The following is a 10500-nucleotide window of genomic DNA, read 5'->3' on the forward strand; positions in this document are numbered from 1 at the left end:
CTTGTTGCTTCCCTCCGGGGGGGAGGCGGCTTGTGGCGAGGTGCGTCTCTTGAGTCCCCCCCTCCCCCGGAACACGCCGCCGGGCATCTCGCCTCGCCCCGGTGCAGGAGGCGACGGTGTCCGGTGGCCGTCCGCCAGCATGCCGCCGGATGCGCCAGCAGGCCCCCGCACAGCCGGGATGATGTTCCCCCCTTCGGCGTGGCAGGGCCCCGACACGCCTCGCCCCCCCCCCCTGTTATGGGGTATTTCGCCTTGTCCCGGTCCGATGACGCGGCGTCCAGCTCCATCGGCGTCCGGCCTGCAGGCAGCATCGGGATGCCCTTCGGTCCTCGCGTGTGCCCGCCCCGGTCGCCGGGCTTGTGTCGCTGTGCCCCCCCCGCCATGAGGCGGTCCGCCCTGCCACCGCCCACGCGTCCACATGCATGACCCAGCCTGGCCCCCTCTCCGGGCACGGCTCCAGGGCGCCCCGTTGCCGGGCGTCTGCCTTGTTTTCACAAGCACGGCGGGGCCGCAATTGATCGGACGCGCGCCCGACGGATCGGAGAAACGCGACCAAAAGCGACGGAGAGCCCCATAACCATAACCCTTCTTCGCCGGCAGCGCCGCCTGGCGCACGCGAAAGAGACGCCACGTCCGGCGCCAAAAAGGAAGGTCGAGCCGAGAATCGAACTCGGATTGACAGATTCAGAGTCTGCCGTGATAACCATTACACCACTCAACCGGCGATGGTAAACCAGCGCCCGCCCAGTCTATTTATACTATCCAGCATTGGGCTGCCAACGGAGAACCCCCAACGGTATATGTGCCACCTCCAAACACCGGCCATGCGAGCGCAATGGTCTTGTTGGGTCGGTGGCGTGGGATCCTTCTCCGCCCTGGTGTAACCTCGATCCCCGGCACCAACTTCTTCTGCTGCTACTATTGCTCCTTCCCGTGGCCCCCGGGAGGAGAGGCGGGCGGCGCCCGGTGGGGGGATTCTCTCCCTCCCCGTGCCGAGGCCAGGTCCCCCTCCCTCTCTCGACCACAACCCGTGTGTACGTGTGCCTCTCGGGCTCTCTCTCCGCGCACACACGGGGAACGCCCCCCCTTGTCTCGTGAGAGGGGGGGAGGGGGAGGATGGGTGCGGTCAGCCGAGAGAGAGAGCGTCTCCTCCCGGTGCCGCGCCGTCGTCCTCCCACATCAACAACCCCCCCCTCCCGGGGGCGGGGCCCGCCACAGAAAGGGCCCGCGTGTGCTCGCGTCTTCCGGCTCGCGCCGTCCGCGGGAGAGTGCAAGACGGCGACACGCCCGAGCCCGGCCCTTCGCCCCGGGTGTGCCAGCCCGACCCCCGGCGGGGGATCCCGCGCTTAAATTCCCATCTTATCTGCGGCGGTCCCTGGGCTGGCACAGCCCCCAACACACCGCAACCGCTCCCCGCCCTCTCCCCCTCTTTTTGGTGGCCCGTGAAGAGGAGCCACAGGGCGGCGGTCCGGCGGCACCTCCGGCTGCGCCCCCGAAGGCAAGGTACATATATGACCTCCGGGATTTGATCCCCCGAGCGCAATGGTCTAGTTGGGTTCGGCGTGCTGGGATTCTTCTTATTGGTTCTAGTTTCAATTCCGGCCGCCTCCTCTTCTTATTATCGATACATAGCTGCCTCATGGCCTCTGGGGCCTCGCCCGTGGTGTGTGCCGGATATCGGCACGCTTCCCACCCGGGCAGGTTCCCTGGCCCGAGACACACCCGTTCTCCCGGGCGGGAGATGTAATCCCACCTGGGGAACACTCCGCTGAACAGACATCTGTTGAGTGACTTCTTACCCCTGGGGGTTGGGCCCCATTCCGGAGAGGCCCGCAGGCACAAATGTGCCCGCGGGCTGGCCCCTCCCCCAACCCGTGCCCGCCCATCATGCGATCCCGCAAATCCTGAAATATTCCATCTTCTTATGTGCGGGGTCGCGGGCGGGCACAAACCCCAACAGACTGCAATCGCTCCCTCTCTCTTTTTTCCCCGGCCGCCCGAGAGGCACACGGGGGCGCAGCCCCCGCCGCCCCCGCCACCACATCGCGTGCAGCTCGCCCCCTCAGATCCGGCTGTATATATGAGCCCCCCACCCTCCCGGTGTATATTGCCGGGCCTTCCGCCCCGGTCTGCGGATTCCTCTCCCTGTGATAGCACACACCCAATCCACCTTTTTTCTTTTCCTCCCGGCCACAAGGTCTCCGGGATCGCCCCCCCCCCCCCGCGTCTTTCACCTCGGCATAGCCGGCTCATCGTCCGCAGACTGCTTTGACCCCTTCCCCTCCCCCCCCCCCCCCCACCGCTACCATGGATGTCAACCAGGATCTGGCCTTACAAACCCAGCATCCCCCCCCTCAGCCCCCCCTATTTTATCGTCCCCCTCCTCCCCCAACCGCCCCTCCTCAACAAAACCCACACAATCCACACTACAGCCCCCTGGCGGGATACCCACAGCCAGCCCCAGCCCCCCGCCCCACCCACCACTGGCCCTCGCCCGGCTTCCAAGGAAGCACCATCGTAAACACCGCCCCAGCCCAGGCATGGTCTCATCGCTGGTTCAGCCACACCTCTCAATTCAAAGCCAACTCCCTCCCCCACTGGATCACCGGTGACCAGGCCTGGGGCGCATGCTTCGACCCGCTCTCCGACGATCTGGAGACCATTCTCAGCATCGGCTTCGCCCCCCACGACTCCTCGGTCAAGCCCGAGCTCCACTTCGCCTCTCCGCCCACGAGCACCTCCAACATCACCTTCCATTTCCGCGTCAGACATGCCCTATCCCTCTTCCTCAATTCCCAGATCTCGGCGCCCAACTTCCTGGAACTCATCTTCCACTCGGATCTCGACCCGCACTTTCCCCCGGACGGCATTCCCGCGCTCCTTCGCAGGTACCTGCTCATAACGGTCGATTTCACCCAGGCCATCAATCACCTGTTCCACAGGCTCCCGCACCGCCCGACGGTTCTCCTCAAGGCCCGAGACGTCGCCACTGCGCTCATGAAATTGGGCTACAGCCCCGACCCACACGTCTTCTGGGCCTTCTTCCGTACTCTGGTCCCCCCGACAGACACGGCCACCTTCGACAGCGCCATCCGCAGCGTCTACTTCTCCATCTTCATGAGAAGCCAATCTCCCCTCCGCCTGGACTTCAAGGCAATCACCCCTCCCCACCAATCAGTCTCCTTCAACACCACGCCCGGCTCATCTTCATCCTTCGCCCCTCTTCTTGGCAGCACCGCCTTCTCCCCCTTCGACTCCTCCCATCGACGGCCTCGCCAACCCCGGCGCAAAAACACCCACGCCCCCCCGCAAAGCAAAGCCCATGCCCACCACAACCCCAACCCCGTGTCACACCCACCCACCATCAGCTCCACATCCCGCCCCCCCATGGACACGCTCGCCTCTCCGGTCCACTCGCCCCCTGCACGGCCCTTTTTCAACAGGTCATTTGTTTCGCTCGAGACCTCCTTCGACAAGGGGGTATTCTTCAGACTTGGCACGGCGGCCGCCACCTCCATCATGCCAAGTTGGATGGTCACGAAGTTCAACATGCCCACCAAGCCCTCCCCCCTTCATCTTGCCCTGCCCGATGGCTCGCGAGCCTTCTCATCCCGCACAGTGGTCTTCTCCATCATCCACAACAATCGCTCCATCCCGGTGGAGGCGCCGGTGGTCGACGTCTCATTCACATACATCCTCCTGGGCAATGACGTCGTGCACCTGCTGCTCCCCCAACTCGAGCAAGCATTCGGTGACCTCGACAACTCCGAGCAATTCCCCGACATCCCACTTGCCACTCCCTCCCCTCGGGATCTCCTGCCCCTGGACCGCACCCACTCGTTCGAGCGCCACGCTGGCCCGACCTCCATCAAAAGCTCGGCCCCCCATGCATCCTGGCTGAGCGAATTGCAAGCCTTCGAAGATCGCCCCGACTTCCCCCTCATGAGGGGCCACCAGCCATTCAAACTCAACCTCATCAAGCAAGTCCAAATCCCGCGCAAAAAAAACCCCACCAGGTCAGCCGAAGCCGTCCGAATCATTGACGGCCAAATTGCGACCCTCCTCCAGCAGGGGGTCATCGTGCAGGTGGAATTCTCGGCCCATGCCGCGGATTCCCTCATGGTAGCCCGGCCGGCCGGCGGACACCGAGTGGTCTTCGATTACTCCTTCCTGAACAAATTCCTGGAAGCCCCCTCGGGCCAGCTGGGAGTGCCGGGCGATCTCTTCGCGCGAATCTCCCGGGCCCGCTTCTTCACCACCCTGGACCTGGCCAACGCCCTCAATCACATTGGCATCGACAAAAGCAGCCAGCACATCCTCTCCTTCAGGCACCGAGGCAAATGCTACAACTTCACGCGTCTCCCCGCTGGCCTTGACAGCGCAGCACACATTTTTTCCAACGCACTCGGCCACGTCATTCAAAAGCACAACGCATACTCGGCCTCCTACGTTGATGACATCGTCATTTTCTCCAACTCCGAGGAGGAGCACATCACACACGTCCTGTCTGTCCTGCGGACTCTCAACCAAGCCAACGTCAAACTGCGCCCATCCAAATGCCAGTTCTTTTCCTCCAGCGTCACCTTCCTCGGCGTCACAATTGGCCACAACCACTTCGAAGTGGCATCCTAGGCCCCCAGCGACATCCGTGACTTTTCCCCCCCCCCCCTCCCCCTCCCCGGCATCCCCAAGCCGCGCAGCTTCGCCGGTTTGGCCAACTTCGCCCATCGCTGGCTCTCCCCCCTCTCCGAACGACTCATCCCACTCACCACACGCACCAGTGACACCCATGGCGACAGCGGCCAAAGCAGCCCCATCGCCAAAGCCACGCCACTCCCAGCTCTTGACCTCGATCTACTCCTCTCCATCTGCTCGGACGCCCCTCGCACAGGCACCGGAGCGGGGCTCTCTTCCCACTGGCTTCCCCGTGCAGGTGGCCCCGAAACCTCCCCCAACCCCCCAATGACCACGCCTCCTCCAGACACCCTGCCCCGATTGCCCTCTTCGCGAAAGTCCTCACACAGGCGCAAACCCGCTACCCAGTACATGGACGTGGAGCCCTGGCCATTGTTTCGGCTCTCGCACACTGAGGACGCCCACTGCGCGCTGGCAGCTCTATTATCACCTTCACCGACGGCGAATCCATCTCCCAATGGCGATCCCGCCCTCCTCTCAATGACCACCACCTACGTTGGAAGCTCCCCATCGGCTCCCTCCCGATCCCACACCCTCCCACATCGAAGGCGAAGATGGCCCCCCATGACCCTTTCAAATGGCCCGGAAGCTCTTTGCCACACCGCCTCCACGAGAAGATCCCGTCCATACAGCACGCCGGCAATGGATCCCCGACAAGAGCCTCGGGCTTCTCGCACGCTTGCAAACGTCCTCCCCTCCGAGCATCTCACCAGGAGATCATGCTGCAATAGACCTGACCGAAAGCCCGCTCTCCAACAATCGGCCTGCCCCAGGTCCGAGAAACTCCCCCAAGGTCGCTGACGTCAAGGGCACTGCCACCCTACTTGAATCTGGCATGCCTGAGCGCCGATCCCGGCCCCTCTCGGCCTCCCAAGTAGAGCCGGCCCCCAATCCAGCCGACGCACTCCAACTTCCCTCATTCTCCAGTTCCGCCTTCGCCCCTCGTGTTTCACTCCGCTCAGCCCTTCCCCGGGCGCCCGAGGCACCCCGGTAGCCCCCGCACCACACCACATGGTGTGTGGCTCTCGGATCCGGGCCGATAATTGAGCTCCATCCTCCCGGTGTACTGCCGGGCCTTCCGCTTCGGTCTGCCAACTCCTTCCTCATAATATACCAAACCCGCCTCTCTCCCTCTCTCTCGGTCATAAGGTCTCCCAGATCGCCCCTCATCTTTCGCTCCGGCATGACCGGCTCACACACAAAGAGAAAACAATCTGGCCCTCAATCGCCGGCCTGCCGCCCGAGAGCGAGAGAGAGCGCGAGTCAGGCACACACTGGCTTCGGGTCCTCGCCCCACGCGCCGGTCCGCAGGGGGGCACCGACGCGCCGGGCGTCTGCCGCTGGCGCCCGCATGAACCCCCTGGGCCGGCACACCCCGGCCGCCGATGGCCACCGATGGTTTTGGATGCCACGCACACACCAGGGGGGGCTCTCCGAGGTGGCCCGCCGGTGGACCGCGCGCGCGCCGACGCCGCTGGCTATGCCGCCGCGCTGGTCGCTGCTGGTCACTGCTGGTCGCCGGGCCACTCTCGGCTCTTCGCCCCGTCGCGGTGGGAGCCCAGCGGGCAGCACGCCCCGAGGCCGAAGGCACAAAACCCGGGATCCACCCTGCGCTCCCATCATCTGGTTGGATGGCCGAGTGGTTAAGGCGCTAGTTTCAGGTACTAGTGGGAAACCTCGTGGGTTCGAGTCCCACTCCAATCATAAAACTTTTTCTTGCACAAAAGGGCCGCAGCCACACGGCCAAAAAGAATCATGTCCGAACCAGGACTCGAACCTGGGACATTCTGTGTGTTAGACAGATATGATAACCATCTACATCATTCGGACTTCCAGATCCCCCGGCATCCCGCGTTTTGTACTCTCCGCCGCCGCCGCCCCTCGCGGGCCGCGCCGGCCCCTGCGCCGACACGCCCCTTTCAGATGACCCCCCCCCCCCCCCCCCGAGCGCCCGAGCACCGGCCCCGCCGGCGCGACCCCTCTCGCCCGTGGCCCGCCCCCCTGCCTCGGCCTGCTCGCACAGGCGAGGCTCGACACCCGACTGAGCCACGGCTAGCCCCCCGCCCCCCCCATGGCGTGGACCTAGGCCGCTCTCGCCCAGCCGTTCGGGCCCCGAGGTCCACCGCCCGCCGTAAAAAAACACCACCGCTTCCAGGCGGCGAGGACGACACCCGCCCCGTGTCCAGGCCCGGCGCCCCCCCGCCGCAGCCCCCCCTTCTCTGCCCCCGTCTCTGCGCGGCACACGGGGAAGAAGAAAACCACCGCGGCACGCCTGCCGCGCAAAATGTATGGTATGATTGGAGTGGGACTCGAACCCACGAGGTTTCCCACTAGTACCTGAAACTAGCGCCTTAACCACTCGGCCATCCAACCTGCTGGTCGACCAAGGGCCCACCCGGGGCTTTTGACCGGAGCGACGTCCGGCCCCGGCACGCGTCCCAGCACCGCACCGACCGCCACACTGCGCGGGCACCCATGGAAGCCGCGCGCCCGCGTCGCCCAAAGCACCCCCCCCCACCGCCGCATCCCCGCCCTCCTCTCGGCGGCCTCTCTCACACCCGGAGCGACACCCTGCTCCCGGCCGCTTGTCAGGCCCCCCCCCCCCCGCGCTTCGGCGCCGAGGCTGCCTGGAGGCTGGCCGGTTTTTCCCCTGTGGCGGCGCCTCTCCCCCCGCCCCGGGATCCCCCCCTCTCCTCGGCGGACAGATCTCTCGCGGGCGGGGGCGACGCGCGGGCGCGGCCGCCGGGCGCGCAAAAAGAACGGTGTGATTGGAGTGGGACTCGAACCCACGAGGTTTCCCACTAGTACCTGAAACTAGCGCCTTAACCACTCGGCCATCCAACCAGATGATGTCCCTCCACCCACCAGATGCCTTCATGAGGCCCGGTGCTTTTGCCGCGCGCAGAGAAAGAAGCCCCGCCGCCATGCACCACCAAAGCGAAGCCCGGCTCCCGGGGGGAAAGACACACGCCGGCGGGACGGTTGCCCCGGGCGCGCAGGAAAAAAAAGACCGCCCGCACATGCCCACCTCTCTCGCGCCACGGAGGAGCAGCCCCGAGCACACGCCGCAAGAAGCAGAGGGCCGCGTGGAGGAGGGACCGAGCAAAAGGAAAGGAATAGCCCACTGTGGGGCTCGAACCCACGACCCTGGGATTAAGAGTCCCATGCTCTACCAACTGAGCTAAACAGGCTATGCCCTATGCATCAAGGGGGAGCCATATCAAGGACCCCGTTTCAGCCACACCGGGCCCGCGGCCCATGATCCTCCACGCCCCACGAGGGCCCGCGCCCGGAAGATGCCCGAGCGGGCGCCCCCCCCCCACCGGAGGGCCGCCAGGGGCCGAAAGAAGGAAAAAAAAAACCACGGCACAGCACCAAAACACAGAGGGCCGGCTGGCCCGCGTCTGACCAACGGCCCGCGGTGCCGACGCCGAGACAGTCCAACATGACCCCCCTTCATTGGCCCGGGTCGCCGGGGAAAGCCGACACCCCGGCGGCCCGGCCGGGAGGAGCCCCGGGCCATGCCCAAGGAAACGCGGGAACATCCCCTCGCCCGGGTGGTGGCGATCGTGCGTCGCCCCCCCGGGAAGCACGCCCGAGCAGGGCGGCAGGGGCCTGGCTCGCGCCATGCGGGCGCAGAGGAGGCTGGCCGCAGCCCCGGGCTGTTCACGGTGGAGGGCAAGAGAATACAGCGGTCGGAAAAATGCGGGGTGGCGCGAAGGCCGGGGGCAGGCGGACGGCACACGCCTCTCCAGCGGCGCCCCGAGGAGAGAGCCATGCCCGAAAAGGCCCGGCCAATATATGTGCGGCCCGGCCAATATATGTGCGGCCCGGCCATGAAACGCTCCGGTTCTGGTATGTGATTCTGGGGGACCGGTGAGGGCCTTCCCTGAACCACCCAGAGCGTTCCGTCCCGAGAGGGTCACCACTCGGACATGAATACAACAACAAAAGAAGGGAAAGCTGGTGATCTGCGTCTTTATGGGGATTACATCAGGGACTAGGTCACACCGCTCCAGAGGGAACGACGTACGGAGACAGGACTATAGGAAATCAAACCTCCGTAAGAGAGAATGACTATCCTTCAAGGTGCTGAGTCCTTGGAGGGGAGGCAGGAACGGGGGCCCCTTATATAGGGTGCCCAGAAAAGGGGGAATACATGGGAATACATGGGAATTGAGAGAGAATGGGTGGCGTCGCCCGAACGACGACGCCAGCACCCCCCAACGGGGAAGTGCAGGTCGACTAGTGGACCTCGTTGCTATAAGATCACGTGAAGGTCATGACCAGATCTAGCAGGGATGTGGCAGCAGGGGGAAAACAGAGCAGGGCGAGGTGAGGCAGGCGCGGAGGAGGTGAGCGGAGCGAAGTTCCGACGCAATGTCGGAGGTGACATTATGGTTACAGGCCAATATATGTGCGGCCCGGCCCTAGGACATCGAGGTTGGATGGCCGAGTGGTTAAGGCGCCAGTTTAAGGCACTGGTGGGAAACCGCGTGGGTTCGAGTCCCACTCCAATCATAACATTCCTTTTTGCCCCTCGGCACCAGCGCCCCCTTCCCCCCCCCGCACGGAATAACCACACCAGGACACGGCGCTGCCACGGAGGAGGGCGCGTCGTCAAATGCCGGGCCTCCTTTATTGGTCATTTTAAATAATCCCCCATCATTGTGTGCCTGGAGTTGCTGCGATACATCCTCCCCCGGTGGGTCTGACGCGCGCGCGCGTGCATGCGTGCGTGTGTGTGTGGCATCCCCGGCGTGTGTGCCGCCCCAAGAGAGAAAAACACACCCAAAAAAAGTGGCATCCACCCGGCCACCATCCCCCCCTCCGGACGCAGCGCGCCAAGCATATGGACATGCACACACATCGGGGGGGGGGACGCGCGCATGCCACACACGAGAGAGAGAGAGAGAAAAGGGCCCACGACGGGAGGCAGCGTTCAATTTTTACAGTGGAGAGGAAGAAAATGGGGAAATGTACGAGTCGATATTGAGAGACCTAGACATCTTTACACATCTAGCCTCCCACCCATCAACCCAAAGAGGTGCTCTAGCTTCGCTAAAAATATGATTCCCCGTGAAAAGAGGGGGTCTCAGGAGTGTGCGAAGCTGTTATCCTTGGAAAAAAGCCCAGGATGCCCCCGGGTGCCCCGGCCCGGCACGCCCATAGCCCCCCGGGCAAGTCCCGGCCCCGCGCCATGCAGACCGGCGCCCTCGGGAAAATGTCATTCCCACACAGAACCCCTGCCGCACAACGAGACACACCAGCAGGAGGGTACTATTCCCGAAGGGCGCCAGGCGCCCTTCAGGCCAGAACACGGCCCAGGGCGCAGGGGGGGGGGGGGGCGAGAGGCAAGCGGAGGGCGCCCGGCCGCGGCCCTCAGCGCTGGCGGCCGTCGCGCTCGCGGCTACGGCTGCGTCCCCGGCGGCGATCATCGTGGCGGTCGCGCCCGGGCGCCTGGTGCCGCTGGCTCCGGCTGTGGCGCTCAGCGCCACGGTCTTCGTCCCGATGGCCGCCCCGGGCATGGCTGTCCTGATCCCGGCGACCGGCTCGGTGGTCGTCCTGACGGGCATCCGGGTCCCGGCGATGGGAGTCCCGACGGTCGGTGCGATCCTCTCGGCGGTCGGTGCGATCCTCTCGGCGGTCGGTGCGATCCGCTCGGCGATCATTGTAATCCTCTCGGCGGTCGGTGCGATCCTCTCGACGATCGCTATATCCCTCTCGGCGGTCGGTGCGATCCTCTCGGCGATCGGCATATCCCTCTCGGCGATCGGCATATCCCTCTCGACGATCAGCATATCC

The 10500-nt window shown here is 64.9% G+C and overlaps 7 non-coding genes across 7 annotated transcripts; 2 read left to right on the plus strand and 5 right to left on the minus strand.

Annotated features, from left to right (window-relative positions):
* Positions 1 to 649: 649 nt before the first annotated feature.
* H696_05321 lies at positions 650 to 721 on the minus strand. Its single transcript has one exon. It is a non-coding gene; the product is annotated as a tRNA-Gln (tRNA).
* A 5599-nt stretch (positions 722 to 6320) lies between these two features.
* Positions 6321 to 6399, plus strand: H696_05322. The gene has a single exon. It is a non-coding gene; the product is annotated as a tRNA-Leu (tRNA).
* Positions 6400 to 6451: 52 nt separating this feature from the next.
* H696_05323 lies at positions 6452 to 6525 on the minus strand. Its single transcript has one exon. It is a non-coding gene; the product is annotated as a tRNA-Val (tRNA).
* Positions 6526 to 6989: 464 nt separating this feature from the next.
* On the minus strand, positions 6990 to 7068 carry H696_05324. The gene has a single exon. It is a non-coding gene; the product is annotated as a tRNA-Leu (tRNA).
* A 392-nt stretch (positions 7069 to 7460) lies between these two features.
* H696_05325 lies at positions 7461 to 7539 on the minus strand. Its single transcript has one exon. It is a non-coding gene; the product is annotated as a tRNA-Leu (tRNA).
* A 274-nt stretch (positions 7540 to 7813) lies between these two features.
* Positions 7814 to 7886, minus strand: H696_05326. Its single transcript has one exon. It is a non-coding gene; the product is annotated as a tRNA-Lys (tRNA).
* Positions 7887 to 9137: 1251 nt separating this feature from the next.
* H696_05327 lies at positions 9138 to 9216 on the plus strand. Its single transcript has one exon. It is a non-coding gene; the product is annotated as a tRNA-Leu (tRNA).
* The last annotated feature ends 1284 nt before the right edge of the window (positions 9217 to 10500 follow it).

Source organism: Fonticula alba, assembly GCF_000388065.1.
Source record: "Fonticula alba strain ATCC 38817 unplaced genomic scaffold supercont2.10, whole genome shotgun sequence".
In the NCBI taxonomy this organism is placed as follows: Eukaryota; order Rotosphaerida; family Fonticulaceae; genus Fonticula; species Fonticula alba.